We start from the raw sequence: 22534 nt of genomic DNA, 5'->3' as shown, positions 1-22534 counted from the left end.
AAAGTCTTTTAAAAATTAGAATGCCACATCAGAGCTGATGACAATGGAGGCTGTTTCCCCTGGGTAGCACCTGGAGAACGGCTGAGTTTGGAAGGCTGGTGGTCCCCTTGCACCTCCCCCTGCCCACCCACCCACCCAGGCATCTCCCCCTGCCTGGGTTTCCCTCAGCAGCAGCGTCTGGGGAGTGAGCCCAAGACACCCACTTTCTTCTCCTGTCACTTCGGGCTCTCAGAGAAGTTCACTGGAGGCTGGGAGACAGGGCCCCGGCTGACTGCTGGGCCATTGCCTCATGTCTGCTCCTGCTCCACAAAATGTCCCTCACTGCCTCCTCTGCTGTTTTTAGAGTCTGCTTCTGGCATCTGCCCACCCCCACCGCTTCTTTTTTCTGTCCTATTTATTCCCTCTGATTTTCACTTAAGAATTCCAAACCTTTTCATTAAGTTGCCTCGTTCCTAGTTCACAGGTTTTGTGGGTTGTATTTTCAGCAGCATCGTTTTCCTCTCTGGAGGATGGCAGTTGTAAAAGAATTTCTGCTCCATCTGGAAAAGCAGGCTTGTCCAGGAAATAACCACATGTCGCCATGATGCCCAGGCGGGGTACTCAGAGTGCAAAGGAGCTGGGTCCCTCCTTCCTTCGACCCCCATAGCACTTCTTTTCTCTTATGACACTGCAGTTTGAGGCAGGAACTGGCTCTTACATGAGCTAAATACACAACCAATCAAATAAAAGATGGTGGTGGGTAGGGACTTCCCCTCTGCACATTCTTGGGTCCTGGTTCATCTCCACAGCACTTGGCCCAGTTCTTGCACAGCCCAGGTGTTCAACCAAAGGTAACCAACCTCAGCGCTCTCCTAATCCAACCTTTCTTAGCTTTGTAGGTGAGGAAAATGAGACTCGGAGATGTGAGTTACGTGCCCAATACCTCAGAGTTAAGAGAGTCTAAGAGATGGTGCTAGAACCCAGGTATCTGGGTTCTTTGCTCACAGATCTTGCACCAGGCCACAATGCCTCCTCCCCAGTGTGCCGCAGCAAAAGCCACTGGGTCGTTTAACACAATGTGGGGGTACTTTTTGTAAGAATTGCCTAAAACACATTAATTGGCCTACTTTACGAAGAAAAAATATATATGTACATCTACGTATATATGCATGTACATATATGTATGCACTTGTTTTTAACAACTTTAAACTTACTGTGACAGCATTTGGGTCTGGATTAGCTTAGAGACCACGTGCTCCAGCCCCCTCGAGATACTAAGAAAGAGACCGAGTGACTGGGCAGGCCCAGTTCTCAACTTCACTGGCTCCTAAAAATTCAAAACAAGCTCACTTTTTTGTTGCATACACCAGGACATCTTAGATGAGACCAATATTCCTCCTCTCCTTTGACAATAGCCCCCCTTTTGATGCATCTGGAGCCTTCAGTCTCATAGCTGCTCATCACATACCCACCAGGTGCCAGGCACGGGTGTGCTGCTGTAAGGTCATGCCCCCAGGGGACACTGGTCTGCAGGCTTGTCTGCTCAAGGCTGGGCATGGCACTCCCCTGCCTCTGACACTGTGTGCGACCCTCAGGCCTGCCGTGGCCCGGTCCTGGTCTTCACTTCTGAGCGACAGTCAACCTGCTAAAGTGTGTAAGTAACCGCTGGCTAGAATCAGGTGACACTCATTTCAGTTCCTGGGTTTAGATGTCATACTGATGGCTTGTTACAGGGGTGGGCACTGGGGGAGCTCACCTTGGATCAATGCAGACCCCTGGCCTTTAATCAGGCCATTGAAGCATATTGGTATGGAGGGTCTTTGGGGAGCTGATTGCACGATGGTGCAGCACCATGGTTTCCGACTTGGAGGGTGTAGGGTAGAGGTGCTTTGAAAGGGAGGCAGAGAAGGGGTGCTGAGTGTGCACAGCAAGTGCTTGGTTTCTACTTAGATGTACATGTCGTGGGTTGGTTCTGGGGTACCTGATGGAAGTTACTGAGAAAGGGGTGGCTGACGCCCTTTGAAGCCACCTTTGGAAGCCCAGAGTGGCAGAAGCTGTCTCCCTCCCTCCACTCTGTCTCTGAATCACGTGGGGGGAAAATGAGTGTTTGAACTCCTCGCACGTAAAACAAATGACAAGGGGTTGCTGGATGGCTCACTTGGTTAGAGTGTGAGCTCTGAACAACAGGGTTGCTGGTTCGATTCCCACATGGACCAGTGAGCTGCACCCTCCACAACTATATGGAAGACAATGAGCTGCCGCTGAACTTCCAGAGGGGCGGATGCATGGCTCATTTGGTTAGAGCGGGAGCTCTCAACAACAAGGTTGCCGGTTCAATTCCCACATGGGATGGTGGGCTGTGCCCCCTGCAACTACAGATTGAAAGAAACAGTGACTGGACTTGGAGCTGAGCTGCGCTCTCCCCTACTATATAGAAGGACAACAACTTGGAGCTGATGGGCCCTGGAGAAACACATTGTCCCCCAATATTCCCTAATGAAATTTAAAAACAAACAAATAAACAAACAAAAAAGAAATGCCAAAATCCTGGGGAGTTTCTGAGTCTCATCTGAAAGAGCCAGAGTCACTTAGGGAACTGACTGAGAGCACCCCTGGGGGGTACAGCGTGTTGGTGGCAGCAGCACTGGCGGGCGGGTGGCCAGGACAGAGCGGCAGAAACAGGAGCACCATGGAGGAGAGGCCATGAGGGACGAGGCGCCGACAAAGCTCAACAGCTAAAAATCTGTGCAGTTTTCCCCTAAGCTCGTTATGGTCCCCAAAAAGGTGGGACCTGGAGAACAGGAGGTCATGCATGTATGATTGTCTTCGATGCCGTACTCCTGCACACAACCAGCCATGGCCATCAGGCCTCTTCGGCCAGTGTCCTCTGACATCGCCCAAGTTTTCTGCCATCCTAGAGCTTTATTGTGTGTGCTCCTGTCATGGATACTGCAGAGTGTGGGATGCTTTTCAAAGGCCACATAGCATGATGGCCTTTGATGGCATCAGGAGATGCTCATGGTAACATCAATTGTCCTGCTCCAAGGAGGAAAGTGACAGTCATTCCTCATGTTTTATGGCGTTCTAGAGGGCACCTGCTGTGTCCACCCCACTCTCATTCCCTCCCTACTGCCCCCTTGGGAAGCAGGTCTGGGATAGCGGAGTGAGCACAGGCTGATGGTGTCAGAGCCCTTTGGCCTTAAATCCCAGCTCTGGTGGTTCCTCTGTGTTACGCTGGGTCAGGAACTAATGAGTCAAATTTCCTCCTTTGGAAATGGGGATTATAACACTTACCTTACCAGGACGAGGGAGGCTTTGGGGGCACATATGAAGCTTTGGGACAAATTAGAACACAGTGCCTTTTCCTCAAGATCCTTTATTTCTGTTTGTCAGAAAATGATGGTAAACTGTGGTGAACATGATGTGAACAATATCCCTGAGTTGTTTGGGTCCCTTGTTGGGTCCCAGGGAGGCCTCTGGCCTAGGATGGCAGTAAGGTACTTTGTGAAGTGCCTGGCACACGTGGGCTCTCAGCTGTCACCAGGCAGAGCAGCATTTGTCCCTAGTCTGTCTGTTTCAGGAGGGAAACTGAGATGATGGCTAGGACTGAATCCCCAGTCTGCTGACTTCTCCTCCAGCTCCCCTTCTTTTGTGCTTAAATCCACCTTCAGAAAATATCCTCATCTTTTAATAGAACACCCAGTGATGCATTTTGCCAGAAACGAAAATGTAGATATACTTTAGCTTTCACTGGAATTGGTCAGCTTTCCCTAAGGTGCAATGCTGCATTTTTGGAGGGCAAATAGTATGATTCCAAAGCACAGAGTTCTCAGGAAGATGGTGAATGAGCCCAAATGGGGCTCCCAAACAGCCAGATTCTTCCCCCTCCGTCAGTGACCTTGATGGAATGATTCAGCCGCTGGTGATTCAGCTCCCGCACATGTAGAATGGAGTGATACTCATCTTCCTTGTAGAATATTATCACATGGAATTTATGAGCTTTTCAAAGAACGTGAAGTGACAGCCAGAGGTACACAGAACAGCAGGTTAGAACAGCTATTGTTATCAAAGAATCATCGTAGTTCATGTAAAAGCATTTTGAAGGTCTCTTTCAAAGAATCCTATCTAGTGGAAATAATTAGATTTGCCCAGGGAGGAACTATAAAGGACACAGAATGCTTCATTCATTCGGCCATTCAGTGATTTTTAATTGAGATTCTTCTATACGCCTGGCAAGACGATTGCAGTGATGAACAAGAAACACGTAGACCTTTCCTCTGGGAGCTTACAGACTAGTGGGCGTGTGGCATGGGCCCCAGAAAAAGCAGAGGGAGACGTCCCAACATTACTGGGGGGTAACAGAGAAGCAAGACTCATATGCTTGAGTACCATTTTCCCTTTTTTTCTTAATATCATTTCTAACCATATTATTGTTAGTAATAGTATTGGTGTTATTATTTTGAAGTTATTATGTGTATATCAAATTATTCTGTATTTTAACCATATGCATAATGAGATTATAGTATGGACACAAAATTAATGAAATTAATTTATTAGAATAAAGTTAATGACTAAGAACTAAGATTTTCAATGTAAAAGAAATAAGTGTTATACATTTATGAGGTATTTTCTCTTAAAAAATTTTTCTAGCCGTGTCCACTGAAAAGGTCTAGAAACAGTAATCAACCTGGTAGCAATGAGTACCCGTAACACCCAGATAGTGGCTTCTAAATATCATTTCCCACTAAAAAGAACCGGAGGCCCTTGGAGAAATGGCAGGGCTGGGGCAAGACGAACTGGGAACATCCCTACTGTACCAACAAACGAGAAGCCAGCAAACTATTGGGGATTCTTCCGAAGAGCTCAGGAGTTATCTAGAAGGCACACTCTCTGGCCAAAGGTGAGACAATCTGAACAGATACATTGAATTTGAATTTGACAGATACTAAGGAACCACTTAATATTCTAAAAACTAGTAAATCCAAGAAAGAGCCAAGCACGTATCCTGCATTCCCTGTATAAACCACACCTCAGAATAACCAAATACTTGACAAGGGGAAGTCTTTACTGACGCCGTACACAGCTATTACAATACCATTGACTGTATTCCCATGCTGTACTTTACATCCTGTGAGACACACACACACACACACACACACACACACGAGGTCTGACAATTAAGTTCACGAATTTGTTACAGTGATGTTGCTAACCTTTTTTGATACCAGAGGGATTATTCATTATTAATTTGTACCAACTGGACAGTTAACCAATTTTGCTATTTGGAAGTGCTGAAAAGGCTGCAAGAAAAAGTTAGACAACCTGAACTTTTCTGCAACAATTCATGGCTCTTGCATCACGACAATGCACCAGCTCACACAGCATTGTCTGTGAGGGAGTTTTTAGCCAGTAAACAAAACTGTATTGGAACCCCCTCCCTACTTATTTGATCTGGCCCCCAATGACTTCTTTCTTTACCCAAAGATAAAGGAAATATTGAAAGGGAGACTTTTTTTTTTTTTTTAAGATTTTACTGGGGAAGGGGAACAGGACTTTATTGGGGAACCAGTGTGTACTTCAAGATTTTTTCCAAGTCAAGTTGTTGTCCTTTCAATCTTAGTTGTGAACGGCACGGCTCCAGGTCCAGTTGCTGCTGTTAGTTGCAGGTGGTGCAGCCCAACATCCCTTGCGGGAGTCGAGGAATTGAACTGGCAACTTTGTGGTTGAGAGGACGCGCTCCAACCAACTGAGCCATCTGGGAGCTCAGCGGCAGCTCATCTGAAGGTGCCGTGTTCAATCTTAGTTGCAGGAGGCGGAGCCCACCATCCCTTGCGGGAGTTGAGGAGTCAAACTGGCAACCTTGTGGTTGAGAGCCCACTGGCCCATGTGGGAATCGTACCGGCAGCCTTCGGCGTTAGGAACACTGAGTTCCAACCGCCTGAGCCACCAGGCCGGCCCCAAAAGGGAGACATTTTGATGACATTCAGGACATCAAGGGTAATAGGACAACAGCTCTGATGGCCATTCCAGAAAGAGTTTCAAAATTGGTTTGAAGGGTGGACTAGGCTCTGGCATCAGTGCATAGCTTCCCAAAGGAGAACTTTGAAGGTGACCATAGTGATATGCAGCAATGAGGAATGCAGAATTTTTTCTAGGATGAGTTTACAAACTTAATTGACCTCATATGTTCATTAGGGATATCAGCCTTTAGTTTTCTTTTTCTGTAATGTTTTTGTCTGGTTTTGGAATCAGAGTAATGGTGGCCTTGTAAAATGACCTTGGGATCCTTTCCACCTTTTCATTTTTTTTTAGAATAGTTTGAGGACAATAGGTGTTAATTCTTTTTTGAATGTTTAGTAAAATTTACCTGTGAAATCATCTGGTTTAGGACATTTGTTTTTTGGGAGCTTGATGATTACTGATTTGATTTCATTGGTAATAATCAGTCTGTTCAGATTTTCTGTTTCTTCTTGATTCAGCCTTGAAAGATGTATGCTTCTAGGAATTTATCCATTTCTTCCAGATTGTCCAGTTTGTTGGCATATAGTTCCTCATAGTATTTTCTTCAATTTTTTTGTGTTTCTCTGGTGTCTGTTGTCACTTCTCTTCTTTCATTTCTGATTTTTATTTATTTGGGTTCTCTCTTTTTTTTTTTCTTAATGAGTCTGTCAATTTTGTTTATCTTTACAAAAAAACCAGCTCTTTGTTTCATTGATCTTTCATATATTCTTTTCAGTCTCTATTTTATTTCTGCTCCGCTCTTTATTATTTCGTTTTTTTGTACTCACTTTTGGCTTTGTTTGCTATTCTTCTTCCAGTTCTTTCAGGTGTAAAGCTAGACTGTTTATTTGAGATATTTCTCGTTTCTATAGGTAGGCCTGCATTGCTATGAATTTCCCTCTTAGGATTGCTTTCATTGTGTCCCACAAATTTTGAGTCATTGTGTTTTCATTTTCATTTGTCACAAAGTATCTTTTGATTTCTTCCTTGATCTCATTGTTGACCCATCCATTATTTGGTAGCGTGTTGTTTAGCCTCCATGTGTTTGTGTGTTTTTCAGTTTTTCTCTTGTAAGTGATTTCTAGTTTCATGGTAGTCAGAGAAGATGCTTGATGTGATTTCAATCTTCTTTAATTTATTGAGACTTGTTTTGTGGCCTAACATGTGGTCAAACTTGGAAAGTGTTCTATGTGTACTTGAAAAGCATGTATTTTCTGATGTTTTGGGGTGAAATGCTCTAAAAATATCAATTACATTCATCTGGTCTAGTGTGTTATTTAAGGCTGCTGTTTCCATGTTGACTTTCTGTTTCGAAGATCTGTCCATTCAAGTCAGTGGGGGCATTAGTGTTCCCTACTATGATTGTGTTACTGTTGATTTCTGCCTTTATGTCAGTCAATATTTATTTTATATACTTAGGTGCTCCTATGTGGGGTGCATAGATGTTTACTAGGGTCATGTCCTCCTGTTGGATTGATCCTTTTATTATTATGTAATGTCCTTTTTTGTCTCTTATTATAGTCTTCTTTTTAAAGTTTACTTTGTCCAATATAAGTATTGCTACCCCAGATTTTTTTCTCATTACCATTTGTGCAAAATATCTTTTTCCATCCTTTTACTTTCAGCCTATGTGTGTCTTTTGATCTAAGATGGTTCTCTTGTAAACAGCATATGCATGGGTCTTATTTTCTTATTGATTCAGCTATCCTATGTCTTTTGATTGAAATATTTAATCCATTTACATTTAAAGTGATTATTGCTATGTAGATAGTTATTGCCATTTTATCATTCATATTTTTTATCTTCATTTGTTTGTTTTTCTCCTTTCTTCTACTTAAAGAAGTCCTTTTAACATTTCTTGTAATACTGGCTTTGTGGTAATGAACTCCTTTACGTTTTTCTTGTCTGGTAAGCTCTTCATCTCTCCTTCAATTTTAAGTGATAGCTTTGCTGGGTAGAGTAGACTTGCTTGTAGGCCCTTGTGTTTCATTACTTTGAATATTTCCTGACACTCCGTTCTGGCCTGCAAAGTTTCTTTTGCAAAATCAACTTACAGTCTTATGGGAGCTCCCTTGTAGGTAATTACTTGTCTTTCTCTTGCTGCTTTTAGGATTCTCTCTTTGTCTTTAACCTTTGCCATTTTAATTATGGTTTCTTGGTGTGGGCCTGTTTTGGTTCATCTTGTTGGGGATGCTCTGTGCTTTCCGGGCTTCTATGTCTATTTCCTTCACCAGCTTAGGGAAATTTTCAGTCATTATTACTTCAAATAGGTTCTCAATCCCTTGCTTTCTCTCTTCTCCTTCTGGTATTCTTATGATGCGAATGTTGTTATGCTTGATGTTGTCCCACAGATCCCTTAAACTATCTTTGTTTTTTGTGTTTTTTTTTTTCTTTTTGCTGTTTTCTATTACCTTGTCTTCCAAATTGTGGATTCAATCCTCTGCTTTATCTAATCTGCTATGGATTCCTTCTAGTGCATTCTTCATTTCAGTTATTGCATTCTTTATTTCTGACTCTTTCCTTTTTTATGGTTTCTTTGTCCTTCCTTCTTTATGCTTACTACCTCTTTATTGAAATTCTTACTAAGTTCCTTAAGCATTCTTATAGCCATTGTTTTGAACTCTGTATCTGTGAGGTGGTTGCCTCCATTTCATTTAGTTCTATTTCTGCAGTTTCTCCTGTTCTTCTATTTGGGACATGCTTCCTGATTTCCTCATTCCAGCTGCCTTTATGTGTGTGCTTCCATGTATTAGGTAGATCTCCTATGTTTCTCAGTCTCTGCCAGGCGGCCTTATGCAGTATGTGTTTTATGTGGTCCAATGGTACATCTCCCTGACCTTTAGTGCATGTGCTCCAGGAGTGTCCTTTGAGTGTATTGCGTATGTTCTCCTATTTGAGTCGAGCTTTCATTGCTTTGGGTACATCAGTCGTCCGTGGGTGGCACTGACTCCCAGGCTCACTGTGAGGACTGGCTATGCCCACAGAGTGTGAGCTTCTGTGTGGGGGCTGACTCTGCAAAAGGGAATCACCAGCCAGCTCTTGTGCCTGTTGAGACCACCCCTTGGGTGTGCCACTTGTTGGGCTAACTAGGTAGTGCTCTGGTGTGGTCTGAAGCTGGCTTCTGGGTGTGTTGTTTCTCATGTCTCTTGGGAGGGGCTCCCATGAAGGTCAATTTCAGTCTTGCCTGTGACCAGCCCATGGCTACCTTGTAGGAGCTACAAAGCTATATGTGGTTGGCTGCTGCCTGCTGGAACTGGAGGCATGGGGGCAATGGCCTCGCTGTGAACCGAGGCTGACTGCCACCAGTATTGGGTCTAGGGCAGCTTAGCAAAAGGCCCAGGGCCCCCTGGGCCTATTGCCACCTACTGGCTGCCTGTAAGGCTCAGCCATTAAAAAAGCCTCCTTAGGTGCACGGGCTGGGCTGGTTGACACAGTGTTGAGAGTCCCTGTGATGATGTACCCGGGGAGGTGGGGGGTTCCAGGGAGTCACGAGGCATAGCTGGTGGCTTTTACAAGGTTAACACAGATTCAGTTCTTGTGCAGTGCCTGCCCTATAACCACTTCACAAAATGCCCTAAGAATACCGCAACCAGCCACCACTTCCCTCAGGCTTGCAGATCCCTGAGAGTTGCCCAAGAGAGGTTGTGGCTTACTGCCCACCACCAAAAGTCCCCAGTTGCCACAGACTGCCCGCTGCTGCAAAAAGCTTCTGCAGCTTGTGGGGCAGTGCCGGCCACCCAGGTGCCTAAAGTGCCCTCAACAATGTAGCTCTAGGTGGCTGGGGAGGGTTCCAGGGAGCTATGGGGCGTGGGTGGTGTTTTTTACAGAGTTAATGCAGTTTTGGTTCTTGCACCGGGGCTGTGCCCATGACCATTTTGCAAAAGCACCCTGAGAATACTGATGCCAGCAGCCACTCTCCTCAGGCTGCAGGTCCCTGAAAGCTGCCCAGGAGAGGCTGCGGAGCAGGTTGCGGCTCACTGCCCACCACCAAAGGGCCGTCTCGGGTCATCTCAGGCCGTCTGCTGCTATAAAAGGCTTCCCCAGCTTGTGGGGTGGGGTCAGCTGCTCAGTAGCCGATGCAATACTAGCTGCGCAGTGTGGGGACCCAGGGTGTCACCAAGGTGGTATGCACACGTGGATTTTACCACACCCGCGCCGTCTCAGATTTGACCCTTTGGGGGAGGGCTGAACAGAGAAAAGATGACGGCCTTCCTGGAGGCTCTACGTGAGGCAGGCTCTGCACTGGGGCAATGGCCCTCGCTCTGAAGTCAAACAACTCAGTCTTTCCCAGTATGTCTCTGGTTCCTTTCAAATTTCTACCCCTCCACTGGAGACCAGGTTAGTGTTTGCAAGCGAGTCTGTGTACAAGCCCTTTAAGAGTGCATCTGGGCTTCCAGCTATCTTCTGTCTTACTGGGCTGGATGGACAGAGTCCTTGCTGATTTTCACTGCCAGATATTGTGGGAACTCCTTTTCTTGGCACAGGACCCCTGGGCTGGGGAGCCCGGTGTGGTGTTGGGATGCTTCCTTCTTCCGGGGGGACCTCTGCCACCGTGTGTCCCTCCTGATGTTCAACCAGTATCTGTGGGTTTGGGGTCAGTCCATTCAGCTTGTTTTGCATCTCTGTCCCTCCTACCAGTCTGAATGTGGCCTCTTCTTTAAATCCTTAGTTATTGGGGTTCTGTTCAGCTGGTCTTCAGATGATTCTTAAGGTTGATTGTTCTATAATTATTTGTAATTTTGGTGTGTTTTTGGAATGCAGTAGGCATAGTGTTTACCTAATCTGCCATTTTGGAAAAGAGGATGAGGGAAAGTTTTTCCCTCTCTCTTTAAGAACTCTCATCACGAACTGCAGAAGAAATGTGTATTAGTTTCCTAGGACTGCTGTAACAAAGTACCAGGATCTGAGTACCTTACACAACAGAAATTTATTGTCTCACAGTCTGGAATCTGGAAGTATAAGACCAAGGTGTCAGTAGGACTGTATTCCCTCTGAAAGCAACAGGGAAGGGTCTGCTCCAGGCATCTCTCCCAGCTTCTGGTAGTTCCTTGGCTTGTAGCAACATAATTCCAATCTTTACATGGTGTTCTCCCTGTGTGTGTGTGTCTGTCTCTGTATCCAAATTTCTCCTTTCTTTTAGGACACCCGTCACATTGGGTAAGGGGTTCACCCTACTCCAGTATGACATCATCTTCACTAATTTCATCTGCAGCAAGCCCATTTCCAAACAAGGTCCCATTCTGAGACACTGGGGGTTAGGGTTTCAGCATGTGATTTTTTTTTATGGGGGAGGATTATTCAACCCATAACAGAATGATAGGATGAGAATAATATTATTTTGTAATTCCTAATGAAATAATGGACCTAGGCAGTGGTCATCAGTAACCGCTAATCTCATTAAGCAAAAAGCTGATGAGGAACCTTATAGAGAATGGAAGAAGCTGACAACACCAAACCAGGGGACTAATCTCAATATCCCACGTCGCAGGACGACCAGGCGTCATGGTACCTCCAAATGTGGGGGCAATAGGAGGACACAGCGCTGTCTGTAAGGTGTTCTTGCCTCTCCCTCCCTCCAAAAAAAATAAAATCAGACCTGAATCTGAACAATCCTTTAGATATAAGATGTGAACTAACAGTTTAGAGGATGTACAAGTGAGAAAACAATGTGTTAAATGGCACCTTGGATGTACAATCAGCAAAATTCAGAATGTGAGAACTTCTATAGAAAAAAAGACCTGATTTCTTAACAAATGTTACGGAAAAAAAGGAGGGGGAACCTATAGATCAAAAGAGACTTTAAAAAGCACATCAACCACATTCTGTGTGTGCACTTCGTTTGGTTTTGGTCTGAACAAGCCAGCTGTGAAAAATAATACATAATAGACAATCAGGAAAATTTGAACACTGACTGGATATTTGATGATGTTAGGAAATTCCTAATTTTTCAGTCTGATAATTGTGTTGAACGAACTTAAAAAGAGTCTGAAGGCTTTGACTAGAAATAAAAAAAGATTTATTTACTGGTCTTAGGGTTTGCAAACCGGAAACACAATGAGGAAATGCCCAGAGTGTTCAAAAGAAGAAAGAAAAGCTGAGAGTTCTTACAGTAAGAAGTATATTCTTGAGAAGAATAGTCTGGTATTCTTAGCCTCTGGCTTGGTGCCAGATGACAATCCTCCTTGATGGCCGGTGATCTGAACACTGTATGTCAGGCATCTGGGTATGTGAACATTCTTTCCTTAGTCCTTCAGGGGGCAATCAGAGGGTTATGTGGAGATTGGATGTATTGATGCAGGACTGAGAAGTTAAAAAGTTTAGGTTTCCAGGCTAGTTAGAACAAGAATAGAACCATTTCCTCATACCTCTACCTCCCTGATTTTAGTAATTTAGCAGCTTGACTACAGCAATTCTATTTTATTTCTTCACTCAATTCCTCAAGAGTTTTGTTGTGATTTTTTAAAAGCCATTACTTTTAGGGACACTATTCAGGACTTTATAGATAAAATGTTAGAGGGTCTATCGTGCAGGAGACCCTGCTCGCTGTGCCATTTGTCGTGCAGGGCGTCATGCGGGGTCTCTGCTCCCGCTCCCCACAAGAGAACACAGGATATGGTGAGGCCAAAAGGAACACCCACAGAGCCATAGGTAGGGGAGTCATACCACTATGGTCTCGCTGGAGGCTGGGTTGGAGACACAGGAAGCAGGAGCCACACAGTTCGCAACCCTCACTGCACCGCTTGCAGGCTCAGCCAGCATCTTCTTGCTAGCCCTCATTTTTTTTCTCTGCTAGCGTAGCCACAGCAGTTATATTAGTGGCCAATAGCTCACTGGTTACAGCTGACGGCCAACTAGCCACAGCTGATGGCCATGCAATCAGTTGATGGCCATTTACTACCTCAGCCAGCACCTGTCTATGTGAGGCCGAGAGCCTGGAAACTGCTTTCTGGGGCTCTATCCTCACACTCCACCCCTACAGGCTCTCGACTCACAATCTACGTGACAAGTGTCTTCCGCGAGGGGCCCTGTGCGAGGAGCCTGGAGGTGAATGCAATATCCTGGACACAGCTAGGCTCTCTGGGCACAGCCAGGGTTTCTCAGGGCACCACCAGTACTTCTGGGCACAGCCAGACTTCCTGGGCTTCTTAGGGTACCACTAGTTTCGCCGGGCACTGCCACTCTTTCTGGGAACATCCCGACTTCCTGGGCACAGCCAGGGCTCTCAGGGCACTGCCACTCTCTCTGGGCACAGCCAAACTTCCTGGACTCAGCCAGGGCTCTCAGGGCACTGCCACTCTCTGTGGGCACAGCCACACTTCCTGGACATAGCCAGGTCTCTCAGGGCACTGCCACTCTCTCTGGGCCTCTCAGGGTACTGTGCTGGAACAACAGCGACTCACAGTCAAGGTGCTTACATATTCTCAACGGTGGCCAGTCAAGACACAAAAGCAAATAAATATGCCCTAGTTCCACTACATGGTGGTATGTTCCCAAACAGTCAAGCCGTCCATTAAATTAGGGATGGAAGGCAATTCCCCATAGTCCATAGTCATTTCGCCATGGCTCTTCTGGGGGTGAGGGATGACCTTGACCTCACCCTCATCTCCCACAGAGGACTCAGCAATCCTTTCCTCCGGGGACAAGTCCCGCATCCGGGCTGCCTCAGCAAGGACTTCCGAGCCCAAAGGGACCTTTGCTTTCTCCGGCCTATGCTGTTTGGGGAACCGTCCACATCTTCCCACCCCTCCACGGGGCTCCATCTCTCCAGCAGCTGCATGGCTTTTCCTGTGCTGGTGGGAGAACCGTCCACGTCTTCCTACCCCTCCACAGGGGTCCAGCTCTCCGGGAGCTGCCACTCCTGGTCTTTCAGAGACTGAGTGTTCATACACACAAACTGCTCCACCATCCTTTGGAGAGCTTTGGCCGGCACCATATCCTGCCGACTACGCCATGTGTCGTGCAGGGGATCCTGTTCGCTGCGCCATTTGTCGTGCAGGCCGGCCTGCGGGGTCTCAGCTCCTGCTCCCCACATAAGAACGCAGGACATGGTGAAGCCAAAAGGAACACCCACGGAGCCATAGGTAGGGGAGTCATACCACTATATTCTCGCTGGCGGCTGGGTTGGAGACACAGGAAGCAGGAGCCACACTATCTGCAACCTGCTATCTACCACTCTCTGCCAACCGACCCCACTTGCTAACTGCAACCCGCGCTTGCTAGCTCAGCCACCATCTTCTTGCTAGGCCCCATTTTCTGCTAGCATAGCCACGGCAGTTATATTAGTGGCCAATGTCTCACTGGTTACAGCTGACGGCCAACTAGCCACAGCTGATGGCCATCCAATCACAGTTGATGGCCATTTACTACCTGAGCCAGCACCTGTCCATGTGAGGCCGAGAGCCTGGAAACTGCTTTCTGGGGCTCTGTCCTCACGGGGTCTTGGATTTGTTTCCCAAAAATCTGGGAGAGGGGTGATAAATTAAGTAGGATTATAGATGAAATGCCATTGGCCATGTTTTGAAGCTGCGGTGATGACAACATGGGGTTTCATGTTCTCTGTACTTTCATATGTTTGAAATTTTTCATAATAAAGTGTTAAAAAATTGATGAGGTGGTGATTCTCCTATAAAAGTCTTTATCTCTGTTCTGGATACCATCTCATCTTATCTTCTCAAGGACTTAGCTCTCCATTTATTGCCTCTCTGAGCGTTGCAACTGTCTCTCTCCCCACTGAGTTGTCCCCACAGCTCATAAACGTGCTCTACTATACCCCATCCAAAAACAAAGCAACACAGAACAAAACAGGAAAGAAAATCAGGAAAAGCAACTTCAACTTCAGTCTCTCCCTTGGCCCTTCTCATCTCACCACCCACCCAGTTTTTCTGTTCCCCTGCACAGCCCAAACTTCCCTTCGTGTCACACACGTTATAATTCCTCACCACCCATTCACTCCTCAGCCCACTGCAATCTGGCCGCTGCTGGGAAGCGCCGCTAAGGTCACCAGCAACCTCCACAGTATCAACTCCAGTTGTTACTTTTGTGAGTCTCGGCTGCATTGAGCCTGGGTCCATGTCTCTCTCCTCCTGCCCACTCTGGCCCTGTCCACCGTCGAGTGTCCCTCTCCGTTAACACACAACACTCTCCATGCCTTTCAGTTCCTCAAGTTCCCCCGACACCCTGGCTTTTATACCTTCACATGCTTCCGTCTTTCTTCTTGGCTCTTTGCATGATTGGCTCCTATCACTCTTCCCATCTTAAAAATGGCCTTCACGGTCTCTGTGTGATTGGGGCCCTCCACCAATCTTTGTCCTGGCACTTGCTTCATTCCCTTTATAGCACATTGAAAATTGTGATCCGATTTTCACTTGTTTATTTCCCGCTGGACTATAAATTCCGCAAAGAAAGACAGCTCACCGCTGTAATCTCAGGAGGAAGTACAGTTCCCGGCACTCAGAGGCACCTAAATAATATTTGTTGAATGAAAACATGAAATGATACATTAATCAAATGATTACCCAATTTAGTATTACAATTTGTTAAAAAGCGCTGTGGGGAAAAGCACGTTAGGAGTGCTGAGCTAGTTTGAGAGGGTGGCAAAAACTTCCACGCGGAAATCACATTTCAGCTGAGATCTGAAGCGTGGAAAGCAGTTATGCAGGACAAGTGGAGCAAACGTGGTGAGAAAACGGGCAGCGGACTCTGATGCAAAGCCTCGAGGACTTCCGAAACCAAAAATTGCCTGAGGATCAGAGGTTCCAGTTTTCTCTATTAGGGTGGGTCTGTGTGTGTCACTTAGGAGTAAGTGACATTAGTGCAGGGAGAACTTCCCCAAGGTTCTCCAGGCTGCATTTCACCACTTGTGTACCAGCCGCCGAGGAAGCTCAGCAAGGTTTCACTTTCCTTGCTCCTTCAAAGCAGGAAGTGTGTCTGATGCATCAGTGAGCAGCCAGGACTGCGCTGGGCCCCTGAGCTGGGGACAGGGAGCTTAACCAGAACCTCACACCTTTCTCTGTGATACAAGCCTTGTTTACACAAACAAAACCCCAGACACTGTATAATTCGGTTTGCCCAACAGACTTCCTTTGCTCAGACGTCTAGATTTGGCCTAAGGGATGATCAGAGTTCAAACATAGCTTCCTTAAAGAAAGTTTTTGGGGGGCAGGAATCTGATGACCACTCAGCCAGCAACAACAAAAAGAGGTTGAGATTACAGGTGCTTCAAACCGTCCCCAAAGGAACAGGAGGTAAAGGGCTTCTGAAACTAGTTTGAAAACACCCCCACACACACAGTAAAAAGCTTTTCAAATATACTGTAACCTGTCCTTTGACCCAGTACTCTGTTCCTAGGAAGCTGCCTTAAGGAAATCATCAGAGGCAGACAAAAGCGAGTTAGGACAAATGCTTTAATGCTATTTACAAAGTAAAAAATTGGAAAAACCTAACTGTCCAAAAACAGAGGGAAGGCTAAATAAATTACAGCATGCCTGAACTAGTATATAGCCATCACAATTATGCTTCCGAATGCATTTTAATCACTTGGAAAATGCTCACAAGTGAAAAAAATAAAATGAACAAGTAACTGCTTATATAGTCTGAACTCAAAGAATTGAGTTTTCATGCATTATATTCATAGATGCAAAGGAAAAAGACTGGATAGAAATCATAATTGTAGTTAAATCTGGCTGGTGAATATTGTGTTATTTTCATTTGATTTTTATACTTCTCTGTATTTAATTTTTTAACAAACACTTATTATATAGTCATAAATAAACCATAAAAATCCTTTTGATTTATACATTTTTCTTTTTTATTGTGGATATATATATATGACATAAAATTTACCATTTTAACCATTTACCATTTTTAAGTGTAGTTCTGTGGCATTAAGTACTTTCAATCGTGTGCAACCACCACCACCATCAATCTCCAGAAGTTTCATCTTTCTAAACTGAAACTCTGTCCCCATTGAACTTGAACTCCCCATTCTCCCTCCCCCACCTTTTGGTAACCATCACTGTCCTCTGGCTCTATGAACTTGTCTTCTGGGTGCCTCATGTAAATGGAATCACACAGTATTCATCCTTTTGTGTCTGGCTTATTATTTAGCGTGTCTTCAAGGGTAATCCATGTTGACTTATGTTTTGAGCATCTGGTGTGGTTCCTACCTTCTGTTAAGCTGCAGAGCTAATCTGCATACAGACAGCTCCACCCAGGTCTTTTGCATGAGACCTGGTGAACTCAAATCTTTTGTTTGAAATGTGAAGATTCCTCTCAAATGGTCTCACGGCTTGATGTTAACAGACAATATTGGGTGTTAAATGTCCAGTCCACTGAGCCTCCAGCCGTCTCAAGTAGCTGAGGACGCCACCTTCTTGTATTAAATCTTAAGGCGCCGTGAGGAGAAGCTAGGACTCATGTTGATTGAAGAAAAGCCTGGAAGGAGCTTTTTAAACATCTACCCAAATCTTTTCATTTCACAGAGCTAAGGGGATTGAAATTAATGGCTGCCCTGCACGAGGGCGGCAACACAGTGTCGTGACCTAGGCCAAAGCTGTCCCTAAAGTCCCTTTTTTCTTCCGTGACCCTTGACCACTTCCTCCCCTTTCTCTCTCCTCTGCAGAAGAAAGGGCAGAAGGAGGGGAATATGAAGATAAAAGGGGAAGGAAAGAGAATAGTGCAGACAGATCTTGCCGATAAGAGTTTGCAACGGCCCAGAAGGAAAGAAGAAACAGGCTACAAAGTTACTGGTTTGCAACTTACGAATGCAGAGCAAAGCCCTTTCCTACTCCCGTAGATGTGCCAAGAAACACCTATGTTTTCTATGTCTCGTTTTGGAGGATAGGTCAACTCTCAATAGGTTGCAGGTAGAACTATCTCGGTTATGACAAATCTTGACTTACTTCAAACTATATTTAATGTGGAAAAAAAGACCTAGAGTTCTAGAATCTTCTGTACATAATAATTTTCCAAATTAGCCATAATTGTCTTCAGATTCCTGGTGTGGAACCTGTTCTCTGCTTCTGAGGGTGGCTGTGTGTGACTCCTTTCACTCTCTACTTGAGCAGCCTTACAACGACGTCTGGCTGTCTGCTTAGCCTGGCTGAGGAGGAGACACCCCCGACTTCCTCCACCCACATGGTCTTGCAGCCAAAGGCCCGAAATGCAGGGAGTGGTCCAATTAAAAAACTGGGCACGCAAGGAAAGGCTGGCATTAAAGGACAACCTTGTTCTCTGTAAAAAGAAAAAAAAAAGAGAAGACAAAATAAGTCAGAGGGTGTAAATATTTTATTTCAAGTTCTCTTGTGCTAATTAAGGAATATGGACAGTTGTTCTTAAGAGGTTTTAGCAACTACTCATTTCGAGTGGAATCTTCTTAATGGACTGGTGTAAACATGAAAGAATGCCTTAAAGAGAAGACTCATTCCCCAGGCGCAGCCCCCAGCCATGCTCCCTTCAGGCGTCTGCTGGCTTCCAAGGCGTGGTGGGTGAGGCGAGATGTGCTCAGAGGAGGTGCCGCTCTCAGAGGGCATCTGTGAGAGAGCAGACACAGGCATCCTCGGTCACCAAGTGTACCCTTCAAGAGTGTCAATTTAATTCTGAAACTTTCAAGTGTCCTATTCATTTCTGAAAACATGTGTGCCAGCTTGGCGTCTAGCTCAGGGGACATAAAATAAAGCAGGAAGGAGGGGGAGGAAAATGTCTAGAGCCCAAATTTTCTTATTATGTCTGTTTTCTCTCCTTCTCGCTCTGCCTAACCCCCACTCTCCCCACCTTCCTCTCATTACCATTAACACCACCGACCTGGACACGGTTTCCACACGATGCTACCTTGGCAGTCTCTTCAGGTTCAGCATTGGCCTGCCACTTAGGCATTCAGGATGCATGGGCCACCCATCGCTGTCCATCCTGGCTTGGCTGGGACCACCTGGCTCGGCCGACGACTTTGAAAGATGCGATCTGGAACAGCAGACAATCTCTCTGTTGAGAACAACTGCCCTTGGCCTGAATTCGTCAGACAGGATTTATTGGGGGAGGACGAGGAAAGGGAGGTGGAGGAAGACAAGTCCATGGAGTATATTAAATAAACACACGCTAAGGTATGGCTCAGACCCCAGGCCTGTTTTAAATACAGCTTGATGGAAACTTTTGCTTCAAGGCTGATTACAGAGGTTCACAGTCAACAGTGTGCTGGGCACTGTCCTGGGGGTTTTCACAGACCCGGCTCGCTTAATCCTCCCAAGAAAGCCTGGCAAAGGCCATCCTACTGAGAAAGCTGAGGCCCAGAGAGGTCACCGCGGCCAAGGCTCCACGACCAGTGGTCATCCATACTCCACAGGGAAAGAAAAGCTACCCGCTTTTTAAAATGACGTTATCATTAGCCTCAGTGATATAGATGTTAACCTTAGGGGAAACTGGGTAAGAACTTTCTGTGCTGTCTTTGTAACTGCTCTGTTAAATCTAAAACTATTCCAAAATACAAAAAAGTGTATTGTAAAGAACTAGCCACAACTGGAAGTAGAAATAGCTCCAAAAGGGATGTGATGCAGAAAACTCGGGTCATGCTGCCCTTTGCCCCTCCCTAAATTGGTCTGCGCAGTGTCTGCACAGAGCAAGCATCTGTTACGTGTTACGCGGGGCTGCAGACCTGCACAGGAAGGAGAAATACCAGGGCTGTGCCGGGATGGAAGGCGAGCCTGATTTCGACTGGAGAAGCTGGGAAAATACCACGTACAAATTTTAACTTATTGATGTGAGTGAGCTAGTAAATTATGAATACTGAGTTGTTATGTGTTGAAACTACTTTGGGTTATTGCTGGTATGTTTGTTTTTTTTGGTTTTATCACGTCTTTATAGTAAAAAAAGTTAATAAAAAATTGCAACTTGGGCAGCCGGTTTGCTCAGTGGTTGGCATGTGGTGCTTATTAACACCAAGGTTGCCGGTTCGATTCCCACATGGGCCAGTGAGCTGCGCCCTCCACAACTAGATTGAAGACAGTGACTTGACATGGAGCTGATGGGTCCTGGAAAAACACACTGTTACCCCAAATTTTTAAGTTCCCAACTTAAAAAAAAAAAAAAAATTAAAATTGCAATTAGTGGCCTTCCTCAGTCTTGTAAAATGAGAGAGATTTGCTTGGGGGCAGTGTGAATTGGGGGTAAGGAAAAGCTGTTTTGGGATTCGAGAGATCTGGGTTCAAACCTCAGTTAAACGGCTTTCTGTGAATGAGTCGCTCGCAACCTCTAAACTTCAGATTTCTTACATGTAAAATGGGGACAATCACACCCCCCAACAGGACTGTGGCGTTGAAACATACAAATGTATGTGCTTGCTGATACAATGTAAGTGCTTAGGAAGTAAATATGTGAATGAATGACTGAATATGGATTAAGACTTAAATATTTGTTCCCAATTTAACAAAAACAAAACTCTAGCATCCATAAAGGGAAAATCTATTGGTTTGGAAAAGATTTAAAAAAAAAAAAACAACATGGATAATTATGGCACTATCTCTGTTCCACTCAGGCAGTGTTTTCAGTTGACATTGGTGTGGGAGGGGGACGAGGGGGGCACCCAGGCACCAGGTCTGGGTGCCAAGAATAAACAGACCGGGAAGTAGTCAGTCAGTCTGTTCCAGTCCTTGGGGACAGAGCTGATGTGACACAGGCGTGTAGAACTGGAACGTCGGGCTGTGGAAAGTCCCAGCGAGGCAGGTAGAGGTATTTCCACTCATAGGCTAGGACCATGGCTGTGACTTGTCATGAGGCTCTGAAAATCTTCACCCTCTGTCTTTGAAGGGGCATGGAGATGCCAGGAGGGTTGTACAAAGACAGAACGCCATGGCCTGGGCAGTGCCCAGTTACACGAGAGGGGCAGGCAGCACAGAGGGGGCGTCAGGCCCCTCTTCCACACATGGGTATGGCAGTCTGGACAAGCACCAACGCTCCTTGACATGTGGTTGGGCCAACCCACTCTTTTTATTAGCTCTCCGTACACCCGGCTGTGGCCTTTACTGTCCCATAGAATGAGCCTGTCACCCAGGAAGGCAAAGGCAGACACCTAGCTTGAACTTATTAGCTAAAATCAGGGTCCCCAATGGCTGTGAGCTGGTTGAGGGTCTGCCTGTCACTCACTTCCGTTTCTTTTGGACAAGCCCATGCCTGAGCCAGCTTCCTCTTATATACAATGTGTCTATGTGAGGGGCAGCAGGTGGGCTGGGGATGGACAAGGTCAGTGGTTCCCAAATTGGCTATTCCAGTGGACCCAGAAATGTGAATTTTTAGACCATTCTCCTGGGTGATTCTGATAATCAGCTAGGGTTAGAAATCGCCAACCCCCCTGATGTCCTAGATCCCTTTGGTTTGGAACATTCTAGATGACGGAAGTCCAGATCCTTCCCTAAACAATGGCCATCAGCCCCATCTATGTTGGAAGCTTAGAAATCATGTCTTAACAACAGGGGCAGTTCTACAACCAAAGGAGCTTTCTTCCTTTCCCATGCCTGTTCCATCTCCCCAAACCCCTTGGCATCGGAGGGAACCAATACACCTTGGCCATGTCTGTTCAAGGTATGGTCCTCAGAACAGCAGCATGGATGCGAGGTAGAACCCCAGACTCCAGAACCCCACCCCAGGCCTCCTGAAACAGCCTCCCTTTACTGGGGCCCCCAGGTGACTCCAAGGCACGTTGAAGTCTGAGACAGCCCCGGTCCAGCTCACTGGTTCTCAATTCGGTTGTACTTTAGAATCATCTGGAGAGTTAAAAGAAAAACATTCCTGGTGTGTGAGTCCCAATGCCCGGGATAATTTTAAGTTCCGCAGGGGATTGTAATGTGCAGGAAAGCAAGAACTGGATGAGTGTTTCAAAACAAAAAGCCGACTGAGCTCTGCTTCAGGGGGCCGGGCTGTGGCGGGGCTTCTGTATGTCATCACTGGCTTGGGTTTTCCCCTTCATTGAACGGGTGGAAGTGCTTGAGGGTGTGGGTGCAAACAGAGATTGCTCTGAACACCCTCCAGTCAAAACAGGCGAGCCGGCCCTGTGGAGGCCTTGGGACCTGTCTCCACGGAATTCAGGTTTCCTCTGCAGCCTGAGAGGGGCGCGCCCAGATCCCGGGGACACACAACAACAAGTCCCCACCACATAGATGCTGCTCTCTTGCTCTAACAGAAAACGGTTTCTTATGCTCTAGTTTAAACACATTCTTTTTCTGTCAGAAGCTAAGTACTCCTATGTTCCATGTGCCTACTGAGAGGTAACAACAGTCCATTTGGAGAAATTAACGAAAGGCTCTACGTAAAACTTCAGTTCTGTGAATTTCTACGGACCTTGCGTCCCAGTGCAGCCCAGCTCTCCCTGAGCCCTTCCCCACACCCAGAGTCAGTCTTACTGGTGCCCCGCGGGGCAATGAGAGGGCACCCACCCTTCCACGTGGGCCTAGCGGGCTGGGGTGGTGGGTGAATGGCTGTGACTTGACTTTGGACAGAACCCTCTGCTCCCCAGTTTTCTCACCTGTGTTCTATCCAACCTCACCCTTCTGAGCTCACAAAGAAGCACGCC

At 46.1% G+C, this 22534-nt stretch overlaps 1 long non-coding RNA gene across 1 annotated transcript; it reads right to left on the bottom strand.

Annotated features, from left to right (window-relative positions):
- Positions 1-18246: 18246 nt before the first annotated feature.
- On the bottom strand, positions 18247-19081 carry LOC141571315 (uncharacterized). Its single transcript, XR_012496081.1, has 2 exons — positions 18781-19081; positions 18247-18509 (listed from the first exon to the last, which is right to left on the bottom strand). It is a non-coding gene; the product is annotated as an uncharacterized LOC141571315 (long non-coding RNA).
- Positions 19082-22534: the final 3453 nt, after the last annotated feature.

This window comes from Rhinolophus sinicus, linkage group LG04 (assembly GCF_036562045.2).
Source record: "Rhinolophus sinicus isolate RSC01 linkage group LG04, ASM3656204v1, whole genome shotgun sequence".
In the NCBI taxonomy this organism is placed as follows: Eukaryota; Metazoa; Chordata; class Mammalia; order Chiroptera; family Rhinolophidae; genus Rhinolophus; species Rhinolophus sinicus.
Note: the sequence above shows the minus strand (reverse complement) of the source record. Positions and strands in the feature narration are given on the sequence as shown.